The sequence below is a fragment of the Pseudochaenichthys georgianus genome, chromosome 15 (assembly GCF_902827115.2).
Source record: "Pseudochaenichthys georgianus chromosome 15, fPseGeo1.2, whole genome shotgun sequence".
Lineage (NCBI taxonomy): Eukaryota > Metazoa > Chordata > Actinopteri > Perciformes > Channichthyidae > Pseudochaenichthys > Pseudochaenichthys georgianus.
This window is the reverse complement of record NC_047517.1, coordinates 12,384,535-12,397,825: the sequence shown is the minus strand read 5'-3', so window position 1 is coordinate 12,397,825 and position 13,291 is coordinate 12,384,535. Positions and strand designations below refer to the sequence as shown.

General features: G+C 40.0%; 1 protein-coding gene across 1 annotated transcript in view; it reads right to left on the bottom strand.

Moving 5' to 3' along the window:
- The window catches only part of socs5b (suppressor of cytokine signaling 5b), a 42,712-nt gene that overhangs the window by 15,056 nt on the left and 14,365 nt on the right, over positions 1-13,291 (bottom strand). The gene's annotated exons all lie outside the window — the stretch shown is intronic.

Below are 13,291 nucleotides of genomic sequence, written 5' to 3'. Positions count from 1 at the left end.
ACTACCAGATATGTTGCAACTGAAGGAAATTGTTTAGTGTTTTGAGAATTACTTTCATTTACTTGCTAGCTGATAGTTAGAAAGATTAGTACCACTCTCACATCTATATGCCAAACATGATTCTTAGCTTTTCCGTTAGCTTAGCTTAACATTAGGACTAGAAACTAGAGATGTTAAGATTCACCGATTCGCATCGGTGCACCGGCATAAACGTTCACGATGCGAGTGCACCGGTTGAAAGAGTGCACATCGGCTACAGTTTGGGTTGAACTCGCGATGCATCGATTGCGTAGCGTCTTTGCATCGGTAAAAAACTGATTCAAAATCCCCTCATCTTGTCAACGCTCAGCAGAGACGATCTTTGATATTTGCTTCGCCACTACGGAGGCCGAGAGTCTCAGTTATCAACACACACGGAAGTTGAGGAGAAAGAGAAACACAGCGCACCGAAAAATACCTACAAATCAAACGTTTGGCAACACTTCGGATTGTTCAAGAAAGACGGTGTAATAGTCCTTTATGCTATATAGTTGACCGCAGGTCATGGAGAGTAATAAGGTATCCGTAGACCTTTGTATGAGGTATCTTTATTACTTAACAGGTAACAGCCATGATACATAGATCCGTCCAGAAGCGGGCTTGCATACACACAGTATCACTCCGCAGCCGCACGCCATCAGTAACGTCCTGATGGTATATGTGCGCGGCACTATATACTACAGACGGTCAACTTGAAAAATCGCTCGCAAATTGTTAACGATGCCGAGCCGCTTTAAAGTACACACGTAGTACGAGGAACTTAGCGACGCACATAAAGAGGCGACATGGGGTCTGCGGCTGAAAAGAGAAACCTGAAAGTTAGACATTATGAGTTAAATCACTCAGTGAGGTGTTCTGTCAGAGAGAATGGTGTTTAGTTTACAGCAGCCTGTGACGGCCAATAATAATTTAAATGTCTTCCTTACTGTAAGCAGTTATGAAAGACCTGTTTGTGAAAGGTTATTTGTATTCTTTATTGTTCATATAGAACCCACTGCTTTCTGCTCACTGGTGAGTCAGCCTATGGATGAGTGTTCAGCACATCAGGCAGCAGCTGTATGGGCATTGCACTATGCTAGCTGTTATTTGCACATTGTTAATCATGAGCAATGCATCCTTACATTGTTTAACTGTGAGGTGTTATACAATTGTACTGTAGCCTACTCTGGAGAGCTTTTAAAGGAAAAAAAATAAACGGCATGATGGGAGGTGCAGTACCAAATATGTAAAGCACTTTTTTGTTAATGTATGATTTGCTGCATATAAGGAATAAAACAAAAATCCTCTGTCGTACCATATTGAAGTATCATTATTTTTGCATCGAGTTGAATCGCACCGAATCGCATAATGTTGAATCAAATCGTATCGAACTGTATCGCCACAGGGGTGAATCGTATCGTATCGCATCGCCTGGTGTTTCAAATGTATCGTTAATGTATCGTATCCTGGCAACGTATCGAAATGCGCATCGCATCGGCCTCAGTGATGGAGATGCACATCCCTACTAGAAACAGCTAACCTGGCTCATTTCAAAGGTACTACCAGAACTTTTAACTCTTCCATCTCAATTATTAATGCAAAACACTGCACTAAAAAGTCCTTGAACCACGTCACAAAACTGAACTTGTTTAGTGAGGTCAAGAATGGCTGATGTAGGTTTTAGTTATCTCTGACTGAGGCTAAGAATGAACGCATCCGAGCATGTTTCAGTTTGGCTAGCTACTGTAACTCAATTACATTTTGAGCATTTTGTAGCCTATTTCCAGACAAACGTTGGGGTTAACTCTTCACAGTTCTGGACACAGTCCATGGTCTTGTATCATTTGGTAATAGCTAACGTGCAGGGGCCCCAAGCGACATTGTGAGATGAGGACCCCCCCAACCGACAGGAGTGAAAACATGTTTGCAAATATAATTCCTGTTTATTATTATTATTATTATTATCAACAGTTACTTTTTTATACAGTGAGGTAAATGGTAAATGTGCATGTATGTCGTTCAGTATGCGTTTACAGGTGAATACGTCTGCATTTCCTGCCAAATACTAGCCTCATAAAGATTAAAATATAATTAATGCAAATAAACTACTTCTACTAATAATCATAATCAATTCAATAATAATTAAAACTGCGGTCGCATTTGTGCGCGCAGTGATGAGCGGGCCCTCGCGTCCGTGCGCCTGTCGGGGAGGGTTGCTGGTCCCCCCCCCCCGTCCTCCGAAATGAGCCGTTTGTCATCCCTCTAAATTGTTTACCTGACTTTGCGTTCCTTTGTTTCTGACCAGGAAATCTTAGGCATGTGCGCCAACTGTGTTGGTACCATTTTTCCTGCACCAACCAGGTAGCGATATGCCGACAGTGAAGAATAAACATATTTATAACTAGTTTAGCTATAGCTCCAGAGGTAGATGGAATAGCTAAGTGTGTTTGGTCTAACTGTTAGTGTGTGTTTTGCTCAGCTCCGCAGTCCGTCACAGCAAAAATTCATATGTAAACCTGAGACGCAAAGAAGTGCAAGATAACAGATAAATATAAACAACCATAATGTAGATTCAATGATATGAGAGAAGTTGTATATTAAGTGTAGACAGTATTTAAAAAAAAAAGACAATGTTAACAGCAATGTAATAAGTATATACAGTATTATGCAAAATGACAAGTACTACATGGCACACAGATGTAATTTTTTAATTATAAGTAAAAGTATGTAAAGCTGAAGTGACAGCAGTGATGAGCTCTACACGTCTACACTCATACGTCTGTACTGCAGTCAGTGGAGGTTTGGGTGGATGATGTTCCTGAGCGCTGTTCAGGCTTGCTTTATCCAGCACCTCAGGTGGCAGCTCTGTCCTTCTGATTGGCCGTGCACTTTTCAAAGTAGGGGTCGTTCCCCAGCAGATCCATTTCTCCAGAATTGTGGTAATCACAGAGAAAACAAGAGATCATAATAAAGACATGGTTGCTAAAGCATGATTGAACAATGTAACTGTAAGCCTTATAGACAGAGAAAGTGTTTGTGTGGGGGGGGGGGCTTTTTGTAGGCTTTAGGAGATTTTTCATGAAACCATATGGTGCTTCACATAATAAATACAAGGGCTGTAGCCTAATATTTATATTTATTATATGCTTTAGGAGCTGTTTGTGTTTGTTGTAGAACGTGTAGGTGTGTGTTGTAGAACGTGTAGGTGTGTGTGTGTGTGTGTGTGTGTGTGTGTGTGTGTGTGTGTGTGTGTGTGTGTGTGTGTGTGTGTGTGTGTGTGTGTGTGTGTGTGTGTGTGTGTGTGTGTGTGTGTGTGTGTGTGTGTGTGTGTGTGTGTGTGTGTGTGTGTGTGTGTGTGTGTGTGTGTGTGTGTGTGTGTGTGTGTGTGTTTGTGAGCGTTGATGTGCCAGGCAGACAGGCAGGATTCAGTAGGTTATCTGACATATAAATGTTCCAAAAAGGTGGCGGGGCTAATAATAGCCAATTTGAAATATGTCCGCAATCATAAGAGCAATGCGTATACAGTGTTTCGTGAATATCGGAATAACTATAGTAGTTTTGTGTCATTTGGAGTAATTTATGACATGTAAATCGTCAAAAATGGTACATTCTCCGTTAGCTTACAAGCTCCCCGTTTGAGCTAGCAACTATTTTCTTCACAATTTAGCATCATATTGGATAGGGGCTGAACTTGTCCTGCATTGGAATTTTTCCGATCATTCCCCTAGGAGGAGTTCGCAAGAACGTGCTTAAAATGGCTGAAAAACGCACATTTTTCAAAATGGCCGACTTTCTGGGGGGCGGGGCTAATGGAAGGCAATTTGAAATATGTGTGCAATCATAATAGTAATACGTATACAGCGTTTCGTGAATATCGGAATAACTATATCCGAGTAGTTTGGAGTAATTTGCGACATGTAAATCGTCAAAAATGGTATATTCGCTGTTAGCTTACGACCTCCACGAGTAATTTTTCAAATATGTGCTCCTCAATTAAGTATCATATTGGATAGGGGCTAAACCTGTCCTGCATTGGAATTTTTCTGATCATTCCCCTCGGAGAAGTTTGCAAGAACGTGCGTAAAATGGCTGAAAAACGCAAATTTTTCAAAATGGCCAACTTTTTGGGGGGCGGGGCTAATGGAAGGCAATTTGAAATATGTGTGCAATCATAATAGCAATATGTATACAGCGTTTCATGAATATCGGAATAACTATATCCAAGTAGTTTGGAGTAATTTGTGACATGTAAATCGTCAAAAATGGTGTATTCGCTGTTAGCTTACGACCTCCACGAGTAATTTTTCAAAAAATGCACATATTTCAAAATGGCCGACTTTTTGGGGGGCGGGGCTAATGGAATGTATGTAGAAGGTCTGAGAAACTATGTGACTACCACACAATAGGGGGCGCTAGTGAGCAGTTTTTTTGAAAATGTACGTTTTTTTTTTACATTTTCGAGAAGGTCCTGGGCTCTGACGTGTGTCCAAAGTTTTGCGTCCGAAGCTCATTTTATGCTATCGCAATTTAAAAATAATGTATAGGCCACGCCCACATTCTGCATTTGTTGCGACACTCTGAATCTAAGTTCGTAGTTGTCCCGAGAGTATGTGAAAAAAAAAAGAAAAAGATTGGTCCATCCTCTCTTGAGTTATAAATTGGTGGTGTTTTTGGCGCCCCCTATAGTCCAAAATGAAAATGCTTTGGTGTGCCTATTCCCCAAGACAGACTGAACGTTTCCACCAAAATCTGTGATGTTTGGATACATTGTTGATGAATTATGAGCATTTCTTTCTAAGCCCCGCCTTTTTGCGAGTACGTTTTAATTCATGGCGAAAATATTTACCGTTTGAACATGCTCATCTCCTAGGGTAATGTGTCTGACCCTCCGGCGATACTGTATACTGAGTTTGGTGTTGAAAAACCAACATTTGAAATTTAAGTGAATATTTAACTGTTTTTAAAATTATGCTAATTAAAAAAATATATAGTAGGCGGAGCTTAGGGTGCCAATTGGATTATTTGTAGAGCAGGTCCACCCGGATATGTTTGTCAGGTCATTCGGAGATACGGTGCGACTGTGAATTTTTCCGAAATGGAATTGAAATAGGTGTCGCTAACGAGCATGTTGGAATATTTTAACAAATTGAGTCCAGAATATTGTAATTTTCACCGATTCTGGAATCTGTGCAAAATTATACAACTTTTTCAGCGTCCTAAAAGCCTCAAAAACAGGAAAGATGGCGACTAAAAATAATAATAAGAATTCCACGAATAACAATAGATATCCTTGCAATTCGTGCTAGGACGCCGTTGGGTCCTAGCACTCTCGTGCTCGGGCCCTAATAATACCACGAATAACAATAGGTATCCTTGCACTTCGTGCTAGGACGCCGTTGGGTCCTAGCACTCTCGTGCTCGGGCCCTAAAAATACTATATTGTTTTATTATAATATAGTCAAGACAAAACATGCTTATGACATGCTCAAAAACCAACCTGATCTCACCAGAATGCGTGACTCCACCACGACTCCTTAACACCGCATTGCGTGGTGGAGTCACGGACTTTGTTACATTTACGTGTCTGCACCACGCAAACAACCCCAATGTAAAGTGAATGAGGCTCCTTTGTCGTGGTGCACACACGCATTTATACAACGTCCTGCAGTGAGCTTTTATTCTATAACACATTTTAAAAATCTACTTTATAGCTTGTAGTAACTCACGGGAGGCTTCTTTTATTTTATTTGTATTCATAATAATTAAAAAATTTGGTCAGAATGTATTATGGTGCATTAGTTATGAATTTTTGTTCTCAAAAAACAGTGCATTGTGTGTAATACAACTGTGATTTTTATTACATTAGTTTGTTTTTAAGGAAGGCCAGAGCTTCAGCTGTGTCAAATAGATTGTTCCCCTTAGTTAACGTTTTTTAAAAGAACATTATATTCCGATTTGATCATGTCCCCTTTATTGTATTACGGAGAGCAATGTGAGCATCCATTCCCATTGGATAACGCAGGATTTTACCCCCGGAAGTAAGTATTCTCTTTACTGTCGATTGATTTTACAGTGCTATCTGCACTACTCATCAACTCAAAAACACCAGATTATCCTTGTTGATTACACAACATTGATTGGTTTAAGTTGTGTACAATGCTTTTGTAATTTTCTCCTTCGATTCGGAGAAACAAATATTTGTTCAGTTTAGGATGGCCGAAGACATTACACTACCCAGAATCCTCAGCTATTGTTCCGTGTTGCCTCAAGCTCTGTGATTGGTTGACCTCCAACTGCATTCCATATGAAAAAAACGTTTCGTAAGAGATAAATCATACTTTATTCAGCAGTGCTTGCATTACTCTTTGAAAGTCATCACATGAATGCATTGTAATAAATGGTTTGGCTGCATTAAATATTACACATCTGTCGTAGTTCTTTATTTGTATTTATCTACAGAGATCGGTCTCAGAATAGACCGGAAACTATTCTTTTACCGTTCTGTTTTAATTTCACAATAAAGTTAGTAGTAATAATTTGTTTTGATATTATTGTTTTTTATTAACTACTCATGTTAAGACCATCTTTTCTGTGTTGCTATGGGTTTTTTCCATCGCTTTTGTGTTACAAATATCAAAACAATAACTAAATATATCCGTCGTAAACTAAACCAGAAACAGCAGTATATTTTATTTTGTTAACACTGTAAACTTGACAGCTTACCTACTGGTTAAAGCATGTTATTACACGTTTAGAGTAATATTGAAATCTTGAAAAGGGATGTCCAAAATAGCAATTATATACAGTTTTTAATTAAATATTTGTAGAGAATAACGAGTAATGTATATACTTTATAGGGATCTGCAGATACATATTTAGTCCTCTCAAGCACCAACAATCATTACATTACATTACATTTAGCTGACACTTTTATCCAAAGCGACTATACAATAAGTGCGTTCGACCAACAAAATACAACCTTGAAGAAAACAGAATCATATAAGTACATCAGGTTTCATAGAGCCAAAACATTTCAAGTGCTACTCAACTGACTTTAGATAAGCCAGTCCTCCAATCAAATATCTCTCCTGATTGTTGGCACTTGACAATCACCTTCCCTGAATTTTACTCAGGTGTAACTAAAGTCTGCTTTAAGGGTTTTTTATATTTCACATCATTACTCAGAATCTGTAAAGTAACTCAAATAAATGTAGTGGAGTAAAAATACCTGGTTAACCTTAAAGAAAGCCCTCAGGATTATAAAAGACCCCCATCACCCCAGCCACAAACTGTTCTGTCTGCTGCCATCTGGCACAACAGCCGCATTCTAGGAGAGGATGTGGCTGTTGTGGAGGACTACAGTACCTGGGAGTGCACTTATGGGCTGAACTGGAGGATCAACACTGACGCTATGTACAAGAAGGGGATGAACAGACTCTATTTTCTGAGGAAGCTGAGATCCTTCCACGTGTGCAGCAAGATGCTGGAGATCTTCTAGTCTGTTGTGGCCAGTGCACTCTTCTTTGCTGCGGTCTGCTGGGGGGGCAGCATCAGAGCCGGTGACACCAGCAGGATCAATAAAGTGATCAGGAAAGCTGGGTCTGTCATCGGCATCAAGCTGGACCCCTTTGAAGCTGTGTTGGAGAGGAGGACACTGAACAGGCTGTTGTCCATGATGGATAACCCCACCCATCCTCTCCACCTGCAGCTGGACAGACAACGGAGCTCCTTCTCCAACAGACTGCTGCAGCTCCGCTGTCACAAGGACCGATACAGGAACACATTCCTGCCCACTGCAATAACTCTGTACAATCAATTACCTCTGGCTGGAAGAGAACTCTCTGCTCCATAGTTTCTCTTGTAATACAACCTCGCTGTACATTTTACACATAATCTGTTCAATATTTGATATTCCATATTCCATTGTCATATATTTTTGAATATGTATATTTGCATATATAATATCTACATGTATGTTTTCTATTTCAACACGTATATTTTCTATTTTCTTTTCTTTTCTTTCTATTCTTGTTTATTTGTGGTTTTATTGTAAAATGCCTTGTCTTTTATGCTGCTGCAACAAAAACAATGTCCCAAATTGGGATCAATAAAGTACCATCTTATCTTATCTTATCTTACATCCGGACCAAAACCACCAGACTCAGGGACAGTTTCATCCCACAGGCCATAAGACTATTAAACACCTGAACTTTGAAATAACATCCATAACATTCATCTGGCTGCTACTTAGAAATGATTTGTCTAATATATCATATATTCCAATCACTTGTATAGACTCTTATTGCACTATTTCACATTTGACTATTTTTCTTTTTGTATTGACTTACACTATTTTCCCTGTTTATCTGTTTTATTGTGTTGCACCGTTGGAGGAGCCTGTGACCTAAGGGGGGGGGGGGAGTAGGAGACGTTCGATTCCTGTTTTGAATTGTGTGCCGTCGATGGGTTTCATTCCATTTCAAAATGCTGTTTGTCGCTCAGCGTAAACTTCGCGCACTGCCACTCCAACATCCAATCACAGAGCTTGAGGACAAACCATGGGGTTTGTCAAGCAAAGCACATGGTGTAGTCCCAAACGATAGCTGAGGATTCTGGGTAGTGTAGTGTCTTCGGCCATCCTAAACTGAACAAATATTTGTTTCTCCGAATCGAAGGGGAAAATTAAAAAGCATTGTACACAACTTAAACCAATCAATGTTGTGTAATCAACAAGGATAATCTGGTGTTTTTGAGTTGATGAGTAGTGCAGATATCATTGTAAAATCAATAGACAGTAAAGAGAATACTTACTTCCGGGTGTAAAATCCTGCGTTATCCAATGGGAATGGATGCTGATATTGCTCTCCGTAATACAATAAAGGGGACATGATCAAATAGGAATATAATGTTCTTTTAAAAAACGTTAAATAAAGGGAACAATCTTTTCGACACAGCTGAAGCTCTGGCCTTCCTTAAAAACAAACCAATTTAATAAAAATCACAGTTGTATTACACACAATGCACTGTTTTTTGAGAACAAAAATTCGTAACTGATGCACCATAATACATTCTGACGAAAAATAAAAATTATTATGAATACAAATAAAATAAAAGAAGCCTCCCGTGAGTTACTACAAGCTATAAAGTAGATTTTAAAAACGTTTTATAGAATAAAATCTCACTGCAGGACGTTGTATAAATGCGTGTGTGCACCACGACAAAGGAGCCTCATTCACTTTACTTTGGGGTCGTTGGCGTGGTGCCGACACGTAAATGTAACAAAGTTCGTGACTCCACCACGCAATGCGGTGTTAAGGAGTCGTGGTGGAGTCACGCATTCTGGTGAGATCAGGTTGTCAAAAACTGATATTTCTTAAATCTGTATTCAAATGTAGTTCCCTCTGTCAGCAATGTATCAACAACTACACCCGCATTTCTATCAGTATTTCTCTGTGTTGTGGTTGACATGATGATGACTGTTAGGAGTTAAGGGGAGAGGCTGAGCATCACCATGAAATGTGCAAATTGACATAAAAATGAATAAAAGGGGAAAAAATGCTCCATGTTTTTTAGGCTGTAAACTTTAACTGTTATGTAAGCCAACTAGACAGACAGTGTATCTCTCTTCCTCCTGTACGTTAGCAGATAAAAGGCATCACATACTTGAATGAATGGTAAATAAAGAATGGTGGAAATAACTGCATCTCCATTAGCCTATATGCTATGCAGAGACTGCCTTCTTCATGTCGTGAATTTCAGCTGATGTTTTAATATGGCAATTGGCAATTTGACTTATACAACATTCGCAAGTTGTACATTTGACTCATACAATAATAACCCACCTTCGAGTGATGCTCTAGTTTCTTCATGTTTTGTTTTTTGCGCCGGACTGAAACTGTCTTTTCACCGACATCTCTTCACCTGCACTAGTGGCCGTATCAAAGCCGTGATTGGTCAGATGTCGATACATTACAACGGTGTCGGGTTGCAGACGTGCTCCCCTTGTCATCTCTCACTCTCACTCTCGCGGGGGGTGCGCGGAGAACTGCGCACAGCAGCTGAGGCCCTCTGGCCCCCTGCGCAAGGCGGGGCCCCATGCAGCCTGCGTGATTGGCCTGTAGGGAGAGGCGGCCCTGCTAACGTGACATCACTGGTGTGTGGACTAGCGCTTTGAAAGCTCAAGTTTGGTATTTTGGCCATCACCATCTTCGTAGAGACAATCTCAAGAAAGCCACCTAAAGCATACTATGCTTTATTTGATACTTAATCTAGATATAATCATAGTGTACAAAATTAAGATCAAGTTGTTTGAAGAAGACTTTAAGTTAAATGGTGGAGCTGCCACCCTGCTGGCTATTAGACATAATGCAGGTTTAAGGAACTTTCCGTTGGCTTCACCATTTAGAGGTAGACGCCAAGTCCACTACTTTGAGTCTGTGGTCATAAAGTTTTTCCAGGGATGGTCTAGGGAATATGGGATATAATGGTGTTTGTTACCGGCTGATGAAAAAAAAACTACATAATGGCTTTACAACTTTGTAACTCAATGCGGTATGTGTGGAGTGAATCATCCAAGAAAAGTTATCTTCCAAGGCTGGATTTAAGTTTTTTTATGACATTTTGAAAGAGGATTTCTTATTTCTAACGATACTTGAAAGTTCCTTGGCCCTGTGTAATGTATAAAGTGAGTAAATTACATTAAAATGACTAAGCTACAGCATTCATGAAATCTTTTACTTTACCAAAACATTTTCCATTTTCCCACACACCTAGACAAAAATAAAGCTTGCAGAGTACTTTGCATGTGAGAACACTTATTTGGAACTGGGATATTTAAGTCTGTTGAATAAGCGTACCTAAAAGCGGTGTATTTTTCACTCGTTTTCAAATGACATAAAAAAATGTTGGCATGGAGCAACAGAAAAAAACCCATTATATCTCGATAGCGGTGTGATAGTTCCCACCCTCGCTGTTTCTTTTGATGCTGCTGTCAACAACAACTGCTTACTGCGGCTCAATGTGCCAACCCGAGATAGAGCCGAGTGCACAGTGGAGCCGGCACGCTGTGCTGATAAGGAGGCGTCTCAGACAGGGCCACACAGAGATGAAATCTGAAGGGTTTGGCCTGCTGATAAACTGAGAACTTCATCGTCTGCACTTTCATCCTCCTCCTGCCGTCACTGACCCACATCCATCTCCAGATTCCACAATTTATTGGTATCTATTATGGTGTGCGGGAGGCTTTAACAGGGGAATTCGTTTTGAGTGTGCTATTGTTGTGCTCCCTATCTCTGTTTCTTATCCTATATCTTATAGAACTGCTCGGGTCTTGATAGATTGAGTGGGGAGGTTCATGAGATCTTTCTAGAGGGTTATCAAGAATAACTTTTATCCAATGACCTTCTCCCTCTCTGTCTGTGTCTGTGTCTTCTCTTGTTCCGATTAACCCAGCCAAATCTTTTTTCTTGTTTTGTATCTATATCTACATCGGGATCCGGAGTTGAGGCTGATCCTCTTGCTGTAGTCCTGTGTCTTGGATCCTCTATCCTGAGTTCTGGATTAAGTCGTGGACTTCGGGTCGTGGCTGAACCGGTCTCTGCGGTCCTGCCTTGGGTCTCGCCATGCTGCTTCCCTGAAGGCTTCCACAGGATTGTAGCTGACATCCTCGTGGATTCATCTTCTCATTACAGACACATGCATTTCCTAACATTCGGTCTATATGCTGTAAAATGTATTATCTCCTCGATTTACACACGGCATCTATTGCACGTCTGTCCGTCCTGGGAGAGGGATCCCTCCTCTGTTGCTCTCCCTGAGGTTTCTCCCATGTTCCCCTTAAACTGTGGGTTTTCTCTGGAAGTTTTTCCTTGTACGATGTGAGGGTCTAAGGACAGAGGGTGTCGTTTTTCTCATACTGATATTCTGAACAATCTGTGCTGTTGTATTTGCTGTAAAGTGTCTCTACTGTAGGCTATTTTCATTTTATGTACAGCACTTTGGCTCGACCAAAAATCGTTTATAAATGTGCTATATAAATAAAACTTGATTTGCTATAGAAAGTGGATATATGTTCCTTACACAGTTTTCTTGGTTTATTGTCCTCTCAAGAGCCCACAGAAAGTTTACTCCTCTTGCATGGTAGCTCACCCTCACACGGCCTCCTCCCGTGTGAGCGTCAATTATTCATAAGCCTTGGGTAGCTAACTTGAAACCGATAACCCATGCTATTTATACTTCATTTTAAATGAACAAATACTTAACTATGAAGTTCCAGGCAGCTTACTCGTGTCTGTTGGCAGAGCGGCTGCAGGGCATCTGTCCACGGGGGCGGAAGGCTGAACCAGCGGCTGCAAGGTGTGGGTGAGACTGTAAGGAAGATCTCGGAGGATACTGCACCACCTGTAACTGAAAAATGGATGTCCGATGCTAGTTTTTGTACAAAGGAATTCTGGCCCTGATGAAAAGTTTGAAGCTTCATTCATAATGTTGACAATTGGAATTTGAAATCCAAATTGTAATCCGTCTTGTTTAAACCGGGGTTTTCTACATTTAGACAGAACTACATATTAAGCTCCACTTCTGTTTTTAGTATTATACTATTTGTAGAATTTGATTCCAGTGGTGCCTGACTCCTGTGATCCAAAATGTAACTGGTCTTCAGTCCAAAACAAAAGGGTAAAAAGAATATTATTTATAAAAATTCTTTACATGTTCTTAACTGATGTGGGGATTTTACCCAAAATACCTGAATTAACGTGGCATTCTAGTTGCAATATAACAGCATATTCGATAAGACTGTTGCCTATGTGTATTTGTGTTAACTTATTTAATTTCAAAGGCAAACTCATTTAATATGATAAATCACTTTATTCAAATTGAGGATTTTGTTCCTAGAATAGTTTTTGGAGGGCGATAACAATGAGTGCTTCAAGTTGATATGTAAGTCTTTAAATCACTGGCAGTGCATAAAGCTGATAAGGAAATATTCATACCCCAAGTGGTGAGATGTAGGTCTCATTAATTTAACAGTATATTGCATTGTGTCATATCTGATTTTATAAAGTTATATTCTTTTTTGGAAATCACCCGAAGTTATTGCATTAAGATTTCACAGCCAGTTGTCAATCAGTTTATGATCTAAGGGAGATGTCAGTTTGGAAACTTGGTAGGAGAAACTGCTTGTACTGTATGATGAGATTTGGTTTCACTGATCCACAACACTTAAACACACCCTACACTCTAACCTAATCACACCCAACTCACTGCTAGGACA